General features: G+C 40.7%; 2 long non-coding RNA genes across 2 annotated transcripts; one reads left to right on the forward strand and one right to left on the reverse strand.

The window, feature by feature from the left end:
* Window positions 1-591: 591 nt before the first annotated feature.
* LOC106610798 (uncharacterized) lies at window positions 592-19871 on the forward strand. Its single transcript, XR_001329984.2, has 3 exons — window positions 592-891; window positions 17132-17321; window positions 19083-19871. It is a non-coding gene; the product is annotated as an uncharacterized lncRNA (long non-coding RNA).
* On the reverse strand, window positions 10292-14238 carry LOC123744597 (uncharacterized). Its single transcript, XR_006770939.1, has 2 exons — window positions 13748-14238; window positions 10292-11968 (listed from the first exon to the last, which is right to left on the reverse strand). It is a non-coding gene; the product is annotated as an uncharacterized lncRNA (long non-coding RNA).
* Window positions 19872-20437: the final 566 nt, after the last annotated feature.

Below are 20437 nucleotides of genomic sequence, written 5' to 3' on the forward strand. Positions count from 1 at the left end.
GCGCACGCGCGCGCGCACACACACACACACACACACACACAGTAAGTCCCCCCTGATGGAAGACACACTCAAGTTGAGATCTTTGGATGAAATGTGTTTCATTATCACATAAAAGTGTCCCGTGGGGTCAGAGAATAGTTGTGGGGAAGGGGGCTGATTGAGAACAGTCTACTGAATGTGATGTTCCGCCTGCTTTGTTCTGTACCACTAAGCCATTGTCTAGGGGTACTTTTAAACTACTGAGAGATGCCTTCTCAATGAGCCTAAAGATAAGATATAGTTATAGCCGAAATGAATCAAAATCCTTACATTCCCAAAACGGCAAGACACCCATTATTTTCCTCCACTGACCGGGGGATACCAAGCCCCAAGCTCCAAGCTCCAAGGGCAAGGAGTTTGTTCCTTTGCCAGATAGGACACTGCTTCACCTTCTGAACACGTAAAGGGTGCATGCGTTTATTCTCCAGTCCCTCTCACAAATCGTACTTTAAACACCCGTGATCTGCGAATAAACAAAGGCAGTAAACAATGGAGTGGAGGCTATGCCCACAATATAGGAAGTACATGCACAACCAAATTGCAGGAGTGTAAACTTTGAAGAGGACGTCACCGCTCAGTAAATGTACACAGACATTCAATTTCGTTCTCTTCATTTTAGACATAATGCGTAACTGATTATTTTTTTAGCACACTGATCGATATCTCGGTAAAATAATCTTCTTTTTTTTTAACTAGCGGGGCAGTGAAATCTTTGCTTTGTGCTAAAGTCAACAGTGACAGAGTTTGAGCTCAAATAAATGCCGTGATGTCTCCAGCCCTTTGCAGAAGGCTGAAGGCGAGGTTCCACATTGGGCTCCTAGCTTGCCAGTAAGCATCCACCGTATTTCACAGGTATGGACATTTGATTGTATATTTCCTAACTTTGTTTCAATTCAATCGTTGTGTGATGGTAGTTATTCGCTTGGGGCCGGGGGTATGCTAGATGAGAACTGAGCACTGGCTCAAATCCTGGTTAGAAAGGTCCTCGAGCAGGCCCTATTGGGTTTCATGACAATGGTTGGTTCAAAGCTTCAAAAAGGCTGATGTGATTTGCAAGTTCTGCGATAGAGGTTGTTGCCTCTTCATTCAGTGTCTTTCAATTGCGTGTCAGAGAGCTATTGCAGCTGATATATATCATTGATGTCACGAGAGGAGCACTTGCTCCATTGCGCATGGAACTCTGTTTTATAGCCTACTATGAAACCCTGCGGCCCCAACATTCACATGTTAGCGTCCGAGTGGTTTATAGCCTGTCATTTTTTTATGTTTCATTGCTATCCGTTTTTGAGTGTTTTGCTGTGTGCGTCAGGTTTTCAGAAACCCATTGAGTTTACATCAAAGTATTTTCTATTGGCTTTCTTTTGGGGATGATTTAAAGATCATTTTACACACACTGATTGAAAATAATTCAAACACTAATCAATATTGGAATTCCACATGTCAAGAACATTTATTTTTAATGAATTAGCTATCATCAATTATCCTCATTATCTTCCATATCTCATTCATGATACCTATTTACAATTGGTTGCGGACTTCGAATGATAACATATGGCTAATAAAAGAATAATAATAACAATAATAATAATAATATGATAATAATAACAATAATAATAAGAAGAAGAAGAAGCCTGCGTAATAGGCTTAGGCTACTGTATAAAAAATACACCATTGTGCTCAGAAAATAGTAGTAGCCTAGTAAAAGTTGTAATGTTGAGATGAAACCGTATGATGCGTCCAAAACACTGGGGACCGTTTTCAATAATTAATTCCCCTCCAATCTCGCTCTCACAAGGAGCAAGAGCCCTCGAAAATACCCATTACCCATTATTAAAATAGCATATGCCGACGCTCTTCTACTCCGGTCCTTTGATGGAGGTGGTAACCTCAGTCAAGCCTCCTCCAGGATGGAGTGAAATGGGAATGGCCTTTAGGAACCCTAGTTCAAAGGTAACCGGCCTTAATCGGCACTGGAGAACCTTCTTACCAAAAGTGCACGAGAGTTTACGCCACTGACATCAGCCTCTTAGGCCTACATCATCCAATTTATTAGTTACCTGAGATAGGTAGGCTACATGACATGATGGACCAGGACCTTCATTATTGTGGATAACCATTTATAAAGGCCCGGATCCGAAACGTTTTTTTTGTTTTCGCTCAAGTTAAAAGAAATCGGCAATAGAAATATATGCATGAGTCCTCGCTGGCTGGTCAGGCAGATGCACGCGCGTATCAACACACGCACGCACGCACACACACGCACACACACACACACACACACACACACACACACACACACACACACACACACACACACACACACACACACACACACACACACACACACACACACACACACAAAGGGGTTTCACATTTCAGCACAGAGATGCCTCTGCAAAGGGCCTGGGCACACCATCATAGGCAACCCCTTCACTGTTGTTATAGCAACAAGATGAGCGATGGTCCAACTTGTTGATCCCTTTACTTTGCTAACCCATTTTAATTACATTTCTTACCGGTCGCCCTATTTGCATATTTCTAGATTAGTTTGAGTCACACAAGGAACCAATGGCATTTCTCAAGACTGAAACCTAGTTTGGATTTATTGGAACAAGTTGTGGTCAAATTTGGATGAAATTCCTCTTGCTGTGAGGACGCCAGGTTTTGTTCATTCATGCCCCCTTCTAGACTCTGAGGCTGAACTCGCGGATGCCTTATCTGTCCTTCTGTTTGCATTTCTATTGCATGAGCTTTGGAACAAAATTCTCAAAACACTGGGACACATCGATATAAGGTCTATAAGCATCAAAGCAAAATGTTGAAAACTGGTTTGAAATAGGTTTTCATTTTGATAACAGATATCGTTGGCCCGGGGTATTGCTCTTCATGATGGGACCATGGATTGCATCATTTGAATTAACCAAGTTTATTCATAGCAGTAAATGCACATGGTCCCATAGACATATAGGCCCATAATAATATCATGTGTGACGGGTTACCAACTCTGGCCCTATATTCCCGTTGAAAGCACTAGTAGCCTAAGCTCACATGCAGCCACCACCAACCAGGGCCTGGAACACCCAAGTAGAACGGTCTCCCGGGTGATAGCGGGACACCGGTCTAACAAGCTGTAATTCGGTTTTAGCCTATTGCAGGGGTGGGATCGTCCACACTGCCCCAATTTAACTCCTCTTTCACGCGAAATACTCCTAATCCCATATTTTTGTAAGGGAAACTGCTATCCTACAGTATATTAAAGACAACAAAGTGAAAACTCAAAGCCACCCATGGTTTCTCAGCAGTCAGGTCCTCGTCATGATTTACGCCCATCGCGTCCACCCATCTTGCTTCAATTAACACTAGTTTTAGTGGCCATTTAATTAGCTGACACTTTGCATGAATAATTCTCAATGCGGGAGCGCGAGTTTATGCTATTCAAATAAGTGCAAACATTTATGATCCAGTACATATATACATTTATTTAGGCAAGGGATATAATTATTTTTGCTAAATAGATTTCTAGAAAAAAATCAGCAACATAGATTCCCTCTGGGAATACATTATTATGATCATTATTATTATTGTCATAATTTTTTATCACAATTATTATTACTTTTTTATAATAATAATAATAATTATTATTATTATTAATAATAATAATTATTATTATTATTATTCATGTAGACTATTAATAATTAGGGTACTGCTTTTAAATTGATGATCGAATGACCATAGACTAACTAACAGACTTTGAGACCAAGAGGTGCAAACGAAAAATAAAAATTCAATATTGAGAAAGGTTGATAATGGATCCTTTGAGAACTACAGATAACAACACCAATTGATTTACTGATTTTCAACGATAAGCATTTCGACTAGAATAATTTGACACTTTCAATAGATGGGGGGGAAAACTACAGGTCAAAAAAATATATATATACATTTTCGTTTTCATATATGTGAAAATATCAAAAGTTAAAAAGCGGTAATGCACCAAATATTGGTATGCACCCTGCAATAAAAGACCAAAGAAGACGACGAAGAAGTGAAAAAGCTAAGAGTATTCAGTTCATAGGTAACCCCAGTCATTCATTCCATAGCAAATACAATTTGCACTTTTTCTTACAATATTTCGAATTTGGTATGATAATTATCCGAAGTAGAAAATTAGAAAGGATACCTTATACACCTTTTAAAAACATGAACATATTTCCAGGTTTCCCTTACAGGTTCATGGGCTTCTATACACTTTGATGTTTGATGAATTGCAGTTAGTATTTGGACAAGATTTTGACCAATATTTTCAATGTATTTAGCAATTCATATCGGAAGTAGTATGAGAAATTAGACTGATTTGAGTCAAATGGTGATAATAAATATGGTTGCCTGAATGGTGTGTGAAACACCCTGAGGTCAACCCAATATGGGAAACTGTGTCTGCCTGACTCTGTGGCAGAAGCCTTCTCTGTTCACTTTACAGTAAACCTCCTCATTGTCTGTTTGTACCCTAACTGAGTGGGTCCTAAATGTTAGTTCCTCCAAAGCTCCACCTTGAATGAACCATTGGCTGTTCTAATGGAAACAAAACGCTATGGAGAGGGATATGAAGAGGGCTCTCAGAAGCATTGAGAGTAGGCAATTGTACACATCCCAATGTAGCACAGAAGGGCGTAATGTAACGGGATGAAAAGAGAACAGATGCCCACTCTACTCCCTGTGTGTAGCTCCAGAGAGGAGTCTGTATTTAGCCGCTGATACTGTTTCAATGGAGACGACACTAGGAAGTATCCCATCCTCACTGATAACCACCAGGAATTAGCAGAGTCATGTCATGTGCCACACACCTCTCTACCATACACAGGTGCGCAACCTTTATTTTAGAAGTGGGGGGGAAATAATATTATATATTTTTTTGTTATCGGTCGGATAAACACTCCAAACAGCCTACCTGACCTCTCGGAGGCGTCCGCATGTTCCAAAAGCACACCGGTTCCTCGTTATGTATCACATTCCAATGATACAACTGGGTGGGGGGACAAAAATGCAATTTCAGAACGTGTGTGTGTGGGGGCGGGGTGGAAGTTGCGCCCTGGCCATACCTACACTTCTCTCCGATACCTCGCTTATTGTACACGCTGTTCTTCTGAACCCAGCTGTCACTCCTATAGATACAGAATTCTGCTGTACACACCTCTTAAATTGACATCTCTTTCCCATTCATTTGAGAATGTCTGAGTTATGAACAGACATATCAGAAGAAATATACAGAGACAGTTTGGAGGAAACAACTCCCATTTGAAGTACAGTTTGGAGGAAACAACTCCTATTTGAAGTACAGCTTGGAGGAAACAACTCCTATTTGAAGTACAGCTTGGAGGAAACAACTCCTATTTGAAGTACAACTTTGAGGAATCAACTCCTATTTGAAGTACAGTTCAGAGGAAACAACTCCTAGTTGAAGTACATATTGGAGGAAACAACTCCAATTTGATGTACAGGTAACACCATTCATAACATCTGGCTTGCTTTTCTCAGATGCTAAATTCCAGCCATCATTTCAGGTTTGACCCACCAGAGCAGGTAGAAATCAAAGGTCAGAGGGTCAGTATGAGAAAAGGAGGAGTGTGAGATGGGAGAGGGGGACATGGTGAGAATGCAGCCGGTGACTGTGATGTGTCTGTACCTCTCTAACACGGCAGTGTGACATTACAGACCAGTGATTCCTCTCAGCCTGAGCCAGGCCGCATGGCCGTGTGGTCCACACATCCACACCACAGGGCCGTACTGGCGTCACAGAGAAACCAGTCAACAATGCCCATTGACAGTACCGAGGCAGCAGCTGGTGGGACAAGCACTGACCTAAAGACAACCTATTCTGGTCAGGATGGGGTGCCTCTCAGTACCCCACTGCTTTTGTATCACTTAGAGTGGAAGGATTGTTGGTGCTTGTCCATCTACAGTATGCACTGTAGAAATAATCCTAGATTTATAGATGTAGTATCTTAATTTGACCACCCTGTTGTTGTAGGACATCTCCTGTATAGCCAATACATATAGCAGGAAATGCAAACTCGTAGTGTATTCAAGGTATAAAATGGCTTCTAAAGTTTGTAAATTCCACTTAAACATTTCCGACATGATTTGCCTTAACTTTAAATGTATCAACCCCTACAAAATTGTCCATTAATTATAATCCAAACAATAACTCACATTTCCTGTTGCTGCAGCACTATTTTCCTGCTGTGAACAAACTGGCTCAGATTAAGATCCTACATCTGCATCGAAGAGTAATCTGAAAATATATGCAGTGATATGGATACAAAGTAATCAGCAAAAACAATGGACATAGTTGTGGATAAATAGGATGAAAGGATAAATAAGAACACAAACGTACAAGTGGTGTTGATTCTGCTTGAATAAAGCAGATATTGCAGAGCGATTAGGGCTTTTTTTTTAGGTTGGTTCGGCTTTGATTCATTATAAAAATACAATCACCGTTTTTGATTGTGGTTTCGATTATTTGGGTTTAATGCAGGAACAACACAGAATAAAATAATTAATAAACGTCCATTGATGGTAGTGACTGCCCATTATTGCTTATCACTTATTAACCATAATTTATTCACGTTACTTTACTTTAAAACAATATTTCAGTTGTAGTGTATATTACTTTTTTGTTTTATTTGATGACTTTATTATTTCATTCCAAGTCATCTCATCTCTATAGAGCTGCTTCCTCTGCTGTCTGACAAAATCACGATTTTTTTAGTTCTTCAAAGTAAATAAGACATACTTTTATGACTGCTGAATATCAACTATCAATCACTTAGATCGTGTATTTTCAGGTAGAGATACCTGGCGAAGCAACACCTGCTCAAAATCCCCTCACAATCGCGCATTCTTCTGTCTCTTCCGTAGCAGGCTTAAAAGAAAGACATACCCGACAAGTCGATACGCAATGGATTATGGTCATTGTAGTTAATTACCACGTTTTTGTGCTAAACAATGTATAATATTAGCCTGTTGGAAACTACAACTCCCTACTACATAGCATAGTTCAGGCTGGATCTGATTTAAATCTAGAGAAACTGTGCAATGTGCGCATTGAGCTCACAAAAAAAGAACAAAATGGAATTCAAACGTCTGTCAATTAGTTGTTAAAAAACTGAAAAATAACCGACATTTCAGTTAATGCTCAGTACTAAAAGCAGAAGAACATTTAATGGGGATAACAGGCAAGGCTTTTGTCTCTAGAGAAGAGAACAGTGAAGAGAGGCTCAGGCATTCTAGGAAGGAAGATAAGCTTCTCAAGGAGATATATGAAGCTCAGGAAACCCATGGCAAGATAATACATGTGTGTTCAACCATGCAGCAAGACACTGTATTAAATCAAGATTAGAGAAGTCCAAAATATGAATCGAAGTATTACCGGGATCAAAATGGAGAAATGTGTGTTGTGTTATTTAAGTGATTCTATAGCCTTTTTCTGTAACGTAGAGTATTCTGCAGTCACATTTCCCAATGGGTTTGATGCGAGTGTTTGAGAGTGAACCCTGTTGGCAAAGCCAGCATAGAACAATATGTCATTCAGCTGTGTTAAAGAGATTCCTGCTCAGCTGTGATTGATCCGACATGGTTGCTTTATTCCCCCCGAGGCCTGAACACCGTGGGGTTTTACATTCAGACTCTGGCAGTACTGATGGATATCTCTGAATGTTTCTCTGCCATGGTCTCAGACCATCTTTTATTGCCTTCTTCCTCTGTTTCCACCCAGTGCAGACATTCACACACAGACATGTCCCTGGCATGTCTGCCAACCTCTCTCCTCACCCGACTTCTCTCCCCCAGGGAACTGAGGCCTGAGCCCTACAGGTCAGTCACAGCCAAGGACACACAACTCATTAAAAGTTAATGAAACCTAAAAACGCAGTGCGCCAGCGATTCATTTAAACCCCAAACCAATCTCAGCTTCCAGCAAAGGCAAACAAGCCCGTGTGGCCAGGGCCGTAACCAGGGTTTGAGTTTCAGTGCGGTCCGGAAGATACATTTTCTAGAAGTTGAAGCTCATTTGCTGCATTTCTATATAATTAAAAAAAACTTCAAAATGCTATGGAGAACAGAAAAAAACAAGCAAAAATGACCCCAGCCTTTATCACCTTGGCTGCTGTAGGTTCATTCACCTCAGTCCATCTACAAACACATAGCCTATTAGCTATACAATTGTAATGTTATACCCCTGAAAGGGGGAAATTATTCTAACTTAATATCAGTGCCGAAACGAAAATGTATGGCATTTTTAGAACTGTATTGTTTGTCTTTTAATGTAGGCCTAGTCCTATAGGCAAGATAGGCCATTCGGAGATGTTGATATTGAAACATAGCTATTTTTTTTTAAAGTTCCTAACTTATTTGATAAGATTAGTACAGGTTTTCTAAGGGGCCCAACCCCACGTTTGGGATCCACTGTACTAATCTCTCTCTGCGTGCTTACTATCTCTCTGTCTCCCCTGCTTTCTCCTGCATGCATTGCCTCCTCCATCAGCCTCACCACTGAGCGCCAAATCACTGTCTGTCTCAGTAGCCGATCTGTAAAGCAAAGTTATTATGAGAACCTAGAAGCGTATTTTTTGCTCCTGCTGATGTAGGCTCCGTTTAATGTTAGCTTCTTACTTCATCCTAGCTGGCTAAGTAAACGAGCCAGAGCCCTTCAACTTTACTGCAATAGAAGTCTCTGACGGCAGCTAGCCACTTGACTGACTGACATATATCTATCTATAAGCGACTATTTCCAGATGTGCACTCATTCTCCGAGAGTCGGTTTTTGTTTGTTTTGGGGATGTCTGTAGACACGACAGGAGTTTTAAAATCTTTTTTTTTCTTCCGGTATCTCGCAAACACACTGACTGTAGTGTCTCTAGTTGCCTACTTGAGTGGACTCCAAGCTGGGGTAGTTCGTTTTACGTCTCAGGCCTTTGGCGTAGTTAGCCGTTCGAGAAAGTGGTGAATGTGCTGCAAAAGAGGAAATCCGGGAGGCAAATCGGGGGACGCACGCGAATATAACGAACAAACCACTGTTAATGATTCCGCTTGTTTGCAAAGAGGCTGGCGCTAATATAACGCAGTCAGATCAATAATATACGCGTTCTGAGCTTTGATCAACGCTTGGAGCCATATTTAGATGTAGGACCATAATTTAGATGTAGGACCATATATATATATATATATTTTTTTTTCTTTCTTCTACAAATTATAAATAATTACCGAGGTCCGGACCTTGGTGTCCTCATATGTAGTTACGGCCATGCGTGTGGCCCCAACACTCTACTCTGAATAACAAACTACGTAATATTTTCTTCTGTATATGTTCCCTATGCAGACACGTTTGGTGTGATAGGCTATCTTACAATAGGACTTGTCCAATTTATTGAATGCGAGGAAAGAGTGTTCTGCAGGGATGAATTCTGTAATCTGCTTCCAAGTTGAATGTAATATCTCTACACCGCCTCAGCTTGTCAGTGAGGCTAAAAGATATGCGATTTCAACATTCATGAGAATCACTGACATTCAAATAATGTACTCATTTGAATACCATAGAAGTGGAAGCTAAATGTGTGTTAGGTCCTGTGTTTGTTCTTCTTCATGGGTATACCAGTACAGAGGACTGTTCCTGATCTGTGCATCGTTTAACACGCATAGGCTATTTCGCCACTTTTCAATAACCCACTCCTCGCTCTATTTCCCAGGGAAGCCCTCATCTAATAACATTTCGACTCAATTTAATAACAACGAATCAACAGCAATAACATGTCAACGTGTGTAAAGATGAGTGTCATTCGGAAACCTAAGCGTATTTGTGTCTTTAAAACCTCCACTTTAACATGACCCCCCCACGCCCCAATAGAGGTGTCCTCTGAGGATTCAAATTAAATTCCCTCCATGTATACGCCACTGTCAGCCTTTTAATGAATTCACATACCCTGACTTGAATTAAATTAATCCCCAATTTAATCCCATATAAATGGCTGTGTCGTTGATCACGTACAGGCTGATGCTCAGCTGAAGGGTCCTGGAAAGCTGGTTGGTGTCTATAGAGCAGTTGAGCAGATTACCATTAAAAGACGAGCTGTACTTTCCCTCTTACAGAGTATTCCCCTGATACATACTATTTAACCCATTGTCTGCTGACAGTGACATAGTTTGGAGTGGGATTTAATATCCTGTCAGATGAAGAAGTAATCCATCCAGATGTATGTGTCATGATCAGATACCTTTATTTTCCCATGTGCAATAGTGGCATTGAACAGATTATACCAAAAGAGAGAGAAAAAAAATGTATGGATGCAATGTTATTTCTGGTTTCTTCAGTGTGTTGTTGCAACACACCTTTGATATTGTTCTGGAAAATATTGGTTACAGTTACTGCAGCTGTGTGTTTGGACTTGTTTGAGGTCATTATTCCAGAGACTGTTGCGTTACTATATTGATGCAAATTTCAGGTGGGGTTAACATGCAAAGCAAAGCATTACTTAAATGATGAACTCTTTGAGGCAGTGAGCTGATTGATAATAGTTTCTAAACAACTAATCCATACAAATGCTATAGTATCATGTGGTACAGTCAAATATTGCTAATGCGTTTAAGATGCAAATGCATACCAGGTTTGAATAAGAGTATGTTTTAGTTTTCATGATTAGACTTGAACTATAAAATCAACGATCGTACAATTTTGTTGCCATAATCAGTGTGGCGTTGTATGACATTTGTACCATAATTCAAGATATTTCTAATGATAGACAAATTGGTAGGGCAAAATAGGAACAGTTGTCTGGTTTGGTGTCTCTGGCATTAGAAGCTGCGCGTAGTTAGCTAACAGATATGGCAGTGTCACATATCCAAAATGTCTAATATATAGCTGCTAAGTAAGCGGTGATTTGGGATGATTTTGTGAGTGACAGATGGTTCTAAGTTCACGTTAGCTGTTCTGTCAGAGGTTCCAGACTCTATATCCCGTTCCACCAAATGTCTGACCAGATATACTTTATGGAGGAAGCTTGGTCAATTCTCTGCCAAGCCTGGCTCGTGTACCTATCATTATTATAGAAAAAAGAACAAACTTTTCAATTCACTCCCATACCAACAAATCCTTGACAGACGCTGGCCTGTCACTATTCATACCATTGTGCTGCCATTACAGCTAAATGCATCATTTGAGTTTCAGAAATCCATCCTGTATGTATCCAACACCAAATGTTTGGTGACTGAAAGCCTACGTTGCAGGGCAGGGGTGCATAATTGCTAGGAAACATTTTACTGAACATTTGGTGATAAAATGCAGTCCCCCCCCACGCACACAGCTTAAAGCAATTAATTCAGGATCCTGACACAAACTCTCCAATCCTTTGACAGCTTGGAGCTGAAATAAAAATGCTAGTTCTCCTGGGAACGTCAGGAGATAGCCGGCTCTTTTCTGGACTGTTTGCTCACTGGCCCTGAGAGCAATCTTCCCCAGTCAGAATGAAATGCAAGGACACAAACAATGTACCTCAGAGAGAATGGGAGATGGGGAATGAACAGTTTGGACTATTTGCTCAGCAGAAGGGCAGCCACAATGGCTGGCCGATGGCTTTCCCATGCATCAAGCCTCTTAGTCTTAGGCCTCCCTTTGTTGCCGGGTTTCATCGCTCTGGCCAGATAAGAGCCCAGCTGCCCTATACTTTTAATTCCCATTGAACACCGTACTGTATCGTCATTTATCTGCCTACATACTGCCTGCCATGATGTTGTTGTTTGATTGAATGGGTTATCGCCTGTGTGTCTCGGTGGCTAAGGTTCACCTTAGCATGTGCTGTCGTTTAAGTCTTGAATCCCTCTCTCTTCGATAAACAGCGGGCGGGGGTTAGGGTGGGGGATAACGCCTGATCCCTCTTCTCTACAGAAAAGGAGGCAGCACAAGTCAAGCACAGGATACGATAAAGATACCCATTTACATACAGTTGAAGTCGGAAGTTTACATACACCTTAGCCAAATACATTTAAACTCAGTTTTTACAAGTCCTGACATTTAATCCTAATAAAAATTCCCTGTTTTAGGTCAGTTAGGATCACCACTTTATTTTAAGAATGTGAAATGTCAGAATAATATTAGAGAGAATGATTTATTTCAGCTTTAATTTATTTCATCACATTCCCAGTGGGTCAGAAGTTTACATACACTCAATTAGTATTTGGCAGCATTGCCTTTAAATTGTTTAACTTGGGTCAAACGTTCCGGGAAGCCTTCCACAAGCTTCCCACAATAAGTTGGGTTTTGACCCATTCCTCCTGACAGAGCTGGTGTAACTGAGTCAGGTTTGTAGGCCTCCTTGCTCACACACACTTGTTCAGTTCTGCCCATACATTTTCTATAGGATTGAGGTCAGGGCTTTGTGATGGCCACTCCAATACCTTGACTTTGTTGTCCTTAAGCCATTTTGCCACAACTTTGTATGTATGCTTGGGGTCATTGTCCATTTGGAAGACCCATTTGTGACCAAGCTTTAGCTTCCTGACTGATGTCTTGAGATGTTGCTTCAATATATCCACATAATTTTCCTCCCTCATGATGCCATCTATTTTGTGAAGTGCACCAGTCCCTCCTGCAGCAAAGCACCCCCACAACATGATGCTGCCACCCCTGTGTTTCACGGTTGGGATGGTGTTCTTCGGCTTGCAAGCATCCCCCTTTTTCCTCCAAACATAATGATGGTCATTATGGCCAAATAGTTATATTTTTGTTTCATCAGACTAGAGGACATTTCTCCAAAAAGTACGATCTTTGTCCCCATGTGCAGTTGTAAAGCTTAGTCTGGCTTTTTTATGGCAGTTTTGGAGCAGTGGCTTCTTCCTTGTTGAGCGGCCTTTAAGGTTATGTCGATATAGGACTCGTTTTACTGTGGATATAGATACTTTTGTACCTGTTCCCTCCAGGATCTTCACAAGGTCCTTTGCTGTTGTTCCGGGATTGATTTGCACTTTTCGCACCAAAGTACATTCATCTCTAGGAGACAGAATGCTTTTCCTTCCTGAGTGGTATGACGGCTGCGTGGTCCCATGGTGTTTATACTTGTGTACTATTGTTTGTACAGATGAACGTGGTACCTTCAGGCGTTTGGAAATTGCTCCCAAGGATGAACCAGACTTGTGGAGGTCTACAATTATTTTTCTGAGGTCTTGGCTGATTTCTTTTGATTTTCCCATGATGTCAAGCAAAGAGGCACTGAGTTTGAAGGTAGGCCTTGAAATACATCCACAGGTACACCTCCAATTGACTCAAATGATGTAAATTAGCCTATCAGAAGCTTCTAAAGCCATGATATCATTTTCTGGAATTTTCCATGCTGTTTAAAGGCACAGTCAACTTAGTGTATGTAAACTTCTGACCCACTGGGATTGTGATACAGTGAATTATAAGTGAAATAATCTGTCTGTAAACAATTGTTGGAAAAATTACTTGTGTCATGCACAAAGTAGATGTCCTAACCGACTTGCCAAAACTATAGTTTGTTAACAAGAAATTTGTGGAGTGGTTGAAAAACGAGTTTTAATGACTCCAACCTCAGTGTATGTAAACTTCCGACTTCAACTGTAGGTCTACATTATTCTGCATGTGGATAGTTCATACGGAGCAGGGCTCACCATGAAGGAGATTCAGCTCAAACGCACAACTTACACAATGGGAGGAGCCGCGAAAGTGAAATAGACATTTCAACATTGTATTTCAGCATTTTGGAGCCCACTGCTGAGTACTGCAAGACAGCCCTTGAGAAAGAGATGAGATGAGATGAGACATTAAATGACCTAATACCAACCCGAGAGAGTAAACAAAGCTAGTAGTTTCTCTGACTGACAGCAGGAGCCATGTTGTGGTCTTTTCAGTTTGTTAGTTTGTGTTCGCATTTACATTGTTCCGTTTCTAGTGGAACGTCTATTCCGACTCAACGTTTGTAATGTCTATTTGACAGGAACAGGAATTACTACAGTTCCCCCTTGTAGTCCGCTGAAGAAATGTAGCTAACAATGATAACAGTTTCTTGAAAAAATGTCTGATGGCATACACACACCACGCACACACTCAAATACCCACCCATCCCCCACTAATGTCAGAGGCCCCCTGGGTGGTCAGGGCCAGAGGCTGAGTAGATGGTGGTGACTCTGATGCCCTGTAGAACAGTGTATCTAATGGAACACGTTGCAGTTGAATCATTGTCACAGTTAACTTTCTCATGTTGTTGCCATTTTGTAGGTCATTCTTCTCATTGGCTTGTCATTTTCTGTTAAGCGCTTTGCTCATGGATTCATTCAGAGGGACAGCATGGCGTTGGAGTTGAATGTCCAAAGACCGAGCAATTTTATGTCAATCACATTTCAAATGTTTAAATAAGTTGTTATTGTACATCAAATATAACATACAGATTAAATGTAGCTTGGGTGTTAGCAAAGAGAGCATAATCATTAAGAAACAATAAGTGCTTGTTTTGGTTGAGAGTGAGCAGCTTCGCAGTTTGGTGAGCGTCTGAACTTTTAGGGAGCATGTCAGAGCTCAGGTATGGGAGGATAAATAGGTGTGCTACTGGGCTGTGTGAGCGGAGAGGCAGCCACCTGTGTGGTGGGTGGTGCCGGCCCTGGCAGCCCTCTTAGCTCCACGCTCCACTGACCCTGAAATAAAGCTAAGTTCAAGGCATTTCAACACTGCTTAAGGTTGTCCGTGGCCGTGTAATTTATGAGTTCTGAGAACATGAGTTATGGGCTCCGTACAATGCACAATGAGTCATACAAGAAATTTACAACACTCCTCCAATTACCCCAGGCGCCGACGACCTCGGGCTCACCGGGCTATTGTCTTATGTCAGAGAGCACTCGGATGACTCACTCAGTGTTGATGTTATGATGCTTAAGGTCATCTGAAATGTACTGTGTTCATGACGGTCTTTAGTCACCTGTATGCTTGTCTGAAGCCAAGAGGCTGCAGTCACAGCCATCAAATATCAGGCCCTGCAGCTCCTAGTGGGTGGTCAGACACAGAATGAAGTGTCATTGGCTGCTCCTTTGACAACCCAGAGCAGAGAACATGACTCGATGCACTTTGCATTAACTGTATTTTATAATGCATGTTTTATTGTATTGGAAATGTATGCAGGGATCTTAGCGGGTAGAAATTTCAATGAAATCATATATAATGTAAGATCGTTTTTTTTTCTTTAAGTAAGTACATATTTTCAAGCGCATTATTTTCATTTTTATCTTAAGTTGTGGCTCGTGGTGGATTGATTTAACAGCTGATTTAATCAACAATTGCATGATTTGAAACGGCATAAAATGGCAATGTCACTCACAATTTGATAACCATTAGAACATAATGTTGAATGAAATTTCAGAATGATACATTGATAACTTAACTATATAACACATAGCAATATGTTGACTTTGATCAACTGAAAGACTGTGTACAATATAAGGCAAGGTTTGCTTGTTTTTATGAAGCATTTTGCAAACTTAGAATGAAAATGTACAGTTATGTATCGAAATGAACACTTTTAGGAGAAGTACAAGTTGACCTCGTGTATTATTTAACGTAGAGGCAGATAGATACATAATTAAATGCCCTCACTATGTGGATAATATTACACATCTGTTGGACTAGATAGTATTTATTTTTGCCAGAGATCTAGAAATTTAAGAAGAAGAAACAAGAAGGAAAGCATTTTGTAGTATTCTACAAATGCAATGATTTATTTCTACCGTTTTTGTGCGATAGTTACATTGTTTTCATAGGAGATTGAGAATAAGTACACTTAATATAATGACCCATTTGTCAACAATTTGTCTGTAGCTAGGTTTAAAGTAAAACAACTATTTGAATGACATGAAATTTGACTATAATTGTATCGTTGTATTGCTTTTCTTGAATTATATAAATAGGAAATGAACAAAAAGAGAGTAGAGTACAATTGCTATGTCAAAAAAAACATGTAATATTCCTTTGAGGTGTGTAAAAACAGAGAAAATGATTTAAGCACTTTCTCTTATTCAGCATGGAGGGTCATAATATCACTTCAAGATATCAAGATAAAATCGTACCGGACCGTGGCGGTGTTGGTTGATTAATTGACAGAAGAGCATAATTCAAAGAACCTATGCAAATGCACATTTTTACCTAGTTGACAGTGTTCTCTTATATAACATGTGGCTACAATATACATTCATCCCTCAATTTATCAAAAGGATGACAGCTGTTAGCGTTCACCGGTTACAAAGATCTTATTTTCAATTCATTTATACAGACAAATTACCATATATTATATACATGGGAAATGTTATATTTTATGACTGCTGTTTTATTTTAGATCATGCTCAATATTCTCATTTGTTCTATGCTTAATGTATGGTACTTACTAGTTTTGGGATATTTCTGAGTGTTGTGCCTTTTTTCGTTGGGTCCGTGAAACACACGGAGTACTCATCACAAGCAGCCCACTGGTGATGTCATTCACCTTACTACCTCTCTATGTGGAGGTGTCAACACCCCGCAAACACCTTTGACACACGCGCTTGAATGTTGCAGGCGAGTTAGCTAAACATTCCTGGGTGTTCCCCATTCTCCTATCTATACCTGCTTACCACTACTCACACTGAGCTATTTTAGCCTCGTCTCTGTGACCGACACCGCAAAGTCCACTCTCTCACAGGAAAACGAGCAACTCACATAACCAGGCTTTTGACAATACATTTTTTATATGTACAGGTATATATATGGGTGATGTCCTATTATGTACAAAAAAATTACAACATGGTATACAGCTTTATTAAAATAAGTCTCAAATGTATATAGGTTTTGAGTTTTCTCCCAATACAGGTTCTTAAATGTGACTGAATAAAATGTTTTGCTCTGAGTCTTTGGGAATGATTGCTGCCATCCCATGCTTATCGGCACATTCAGCTTGTTTGAGTTGACTTGAGGTGCTGGGTCTCAGAGGACGGATCGCAGAAGAACTATAACCACATCAAATAATGAAGGGAAAGGGGTTTCTTGAGCCTCTCTCTCTCTGTCTAACAGGGCTCTGCTTGGGAGGGCTCCATGGCTGTGCCGTCAGAGAGGTTCCTTCAGAGAGAAGAGGAATAGGAAGGAGAGGAGGCCATAACGAGAAGAGGAGAGGTTAGGACAGGAGAAGCAGATGGATCTGCCACCACACATAATGTCCCTTCTGTCGTGGGCTGTGCTGTGACCGCCCCATGGCAGCGGCCAGGTATGTCAGCTATGTTTACCAAGCCATCCATCTCCTACCTGCCCTTCTGAAACAGGAACCTTTGTTTGAACCATACAGTCGTTAAGCCACTCGTTGACTCGGATCAACCCAATATATTTCCTGGTGGGTGCAGCAGCATGGGATTAGGGTCATCTTAGTTTTGACCTTTATTTCACTTTTTTTCTGAAAACCCCCCCCCAATGTTAACGTATTTAGATGATTCAGAAAAGATTGTCTGATTGTGGTCAGGCGAGGTGCTGAGTTATAGAGGGGGGACACCAATGGTCCTTATCATGGCAGGCCAGGGTTAGCAAATAAACTGTCCATGGACGACAACACACATACACTGGGAGGATTAAGGCTCTGTGACGTTCATACATGCGTGGTATAAACAAAGAACATGGTACAAGTGTATGAAAAAGAAAAGAAAATGGCTACCAATATAAGACAACAAATATGGATAAGAGGATCTGAAAGGAACCAATTATTTCCAAGTCACTGGAGTTAATAAATAGATTATTATTTCTGTTTGCCAAACGCCTTTACATGTTGTCGTATTCGTGTAAGAGGAATTTCAATCCACTTATATTCTACTTTTTATTTAAAAAAAAATCTAGATGGAGATTAAGTGAGTTGAGGCAAAGGAGAAACTGGGAAACACCATCTGAGATGAGAGGGGATGTTGTAAAAGCTTTTAAGTCAAGGCAACAACATCAGTGGTTCATAACAGTGTTTAATAAAACCATTATCAATACAAGCACTGACTCATACCGGAATGAATCACCTTGATCTAATTGTTGATGGAACAAATAACGTGACACATTTCCTAAGTGAGATTCTGGCATGAAAACCTATCACAAAACTCTTCAACTGCTGTGTGCAAAATCGTTTCAGTTCCAGCTTCACCCTGTTCCCTAAAATGCAAACCTCCATTTATCTCTCACTTCTATTCACTAGGAGAGAGCAGATATCTGAATGTGCCACATTAATGATTGACTCATAGCTGGCAAAGTACCCTACATAGGGTGTCCACTTGGTTCACTTACGTTTCACTATATTTTTAGCCTTACACTCGAGCTTCCACAACCCTCTCCAACTCTCATACAGTATTATTGGCTTTGGGGGTTGGGGTGGGTGGACCGAGACAAACTCTCTTTAGAAAACCATCGGCAAGTTCAGGCAAATGGGAGATAAGAGCTGTCACTGGCCCTTTTAGTGGGTTATAAGAATGAGGCTGTGTAGACTTAATTCTCTTCTAAGATAAATGTGTCCCGGCTTTTCTGAAAGCTAGTTCATGTTTCCCCTTTCTGCCATAAAGCCCACTTAGACAGGCATGAAATGAGCCCTGGATTTCTCATTCACATCATGAACTAGAGAACAAACCAAGAATAGGGTCCTTTAATTAACTATGTGATGGTAAAACAGGAGCAAACCTTGAATGACTTGTTTTGTTCATGGTCATATTTTATTTATCAGGCACCATGTTGGGCAAAAATGGAGGTGGTCCTGATTAGATTCCATCATAATAACATTTTCTTTGTAAATGTCAAGCTCTCATTCTTATCACCACACTGTTTCAGTACGTTTCTGACACTATATGACATATTGAAAGCTCAATGATAATGCTTTGATAGTTGAAGTCTTGTGCTGTTGTATATTTGAGGAAAAGAGTGTCGCACCAGTTTTTCTGAGAGATGTATCCTATGGCAAAGGTGTTTTGTTGGGGATTAACTTGTGTTATTTTGTGTTTATCCTCCACAGATGGAGGTGGAATGGGACCAATGGGATCAATGCGGTGCTGCCTACAATCTTCTCCCTGCATCACCTCAGATCCACAGACACAGAACCACAAAGGCAGTTTCCTCTCTGAGTGCTTGTCTACCTGGCTACGTCTGCGTCTGACCTGTCTGGATCTATGAAATATCAAAGCTTGTGTCAGGACGCGTGAATAGGGAGAGAGAGGCACCATTAATGATTAACTGTTCTAAAAGCCTATCAGGCAGCCATGTGACATGCTCGCAGCATGTTTTGAGCAGATTGGGGGAAGCTAGTGAGCAAACACAGGTGCTTTGGACTGGAGTCGCCGACGCTGTCAGGGACAACCACAAACAAGAGCAGCACTGCCTAGCTAAATGAGAGCCCACCCACTTTACTTACTCCCTGACTAGCTTAGCTTAGTCACTGACTGCAGTGGCTGGAGAGCCTCACCAGAGACCAAGTCCAATGTCCCCCCAGTGTTCCACAACCTTTCACACAAACAAACAAATAAAACGCGAGGATTGGAGTCGCTGTGGTCTCAAGCATAGGGGAAAGCAAACAAATGAATTGTGTTCCAGTTCTCACTTTCTAAAACAAACCAAATGTGGGTTGAACACTTGTTCTTGAGAAGCCTAGTGGAGGCGATGAGAGATATTCAGAAATATGCAGGATGACAAACTGATTGTCAGGAAATGAAGTGGTTGATTTGATTGTTTCATTAATGTTTCATGACAGGTGGATGACGAATAGATCATAAAGACACAAAAGCCTATTTTCTGTCAACAAAGTAGACTATTTTGTTGTCCTGATTTTATTTCGATTTTTCTGGAGTTGTTTTCAAGGTTTTATAAACACGGTCTAGGTCCAGGCACTTAACCATTTTCTCCTCAACAACGTCTGTCCCTTTGTAAAACGACTGAGAGCGTTCTGTAGCACAACTTTGATAACACAATCAGATGATATGATGGCGTTAACTGAACACGGCTTTCCGGCAGCGAGATAAATGAACAGCACGATAACGTTAACAAAAGCCTAGCTCTGATTGGTAGGTCTATGATTGGAAAACAGGCAGCACGGAAAGTCTACACAATAAGGGCAATTCATTAGATTTGTTATTTTCTACATGACCTGGGTCAGACGGACACCTTTTGTATCAGTCAAATATTTATTTGTGTGTTTTACAGGTCTTTCGTTTCATACCCAGCAATTACAGTGAGCCTGTAAAGCAGACATGATAAAAGTGTTTTAAAACAAACACTCCAAATCAACAGGAGAGGAAATTAAGTTGTAAAGGCAGAGCGAGACAGAGAGAGAGAAGCTGAGACAGAACAAGAGGGAGAAAAAGACATAGAGAGAGA

Source organism: Salmo salar, chromosome ssa09 (assembly GCF_905237065.1).
Source record: "Salmo salar chromosome ssa09, Ssal_v3.1, whole genome shotgun sequence".
Taxonomy (NCBI): Eukaryota; Metazoa; Chordata; class Actinopteri; order Salmoniformes; family Salmonidae; genus Salmo; species Salmo salar.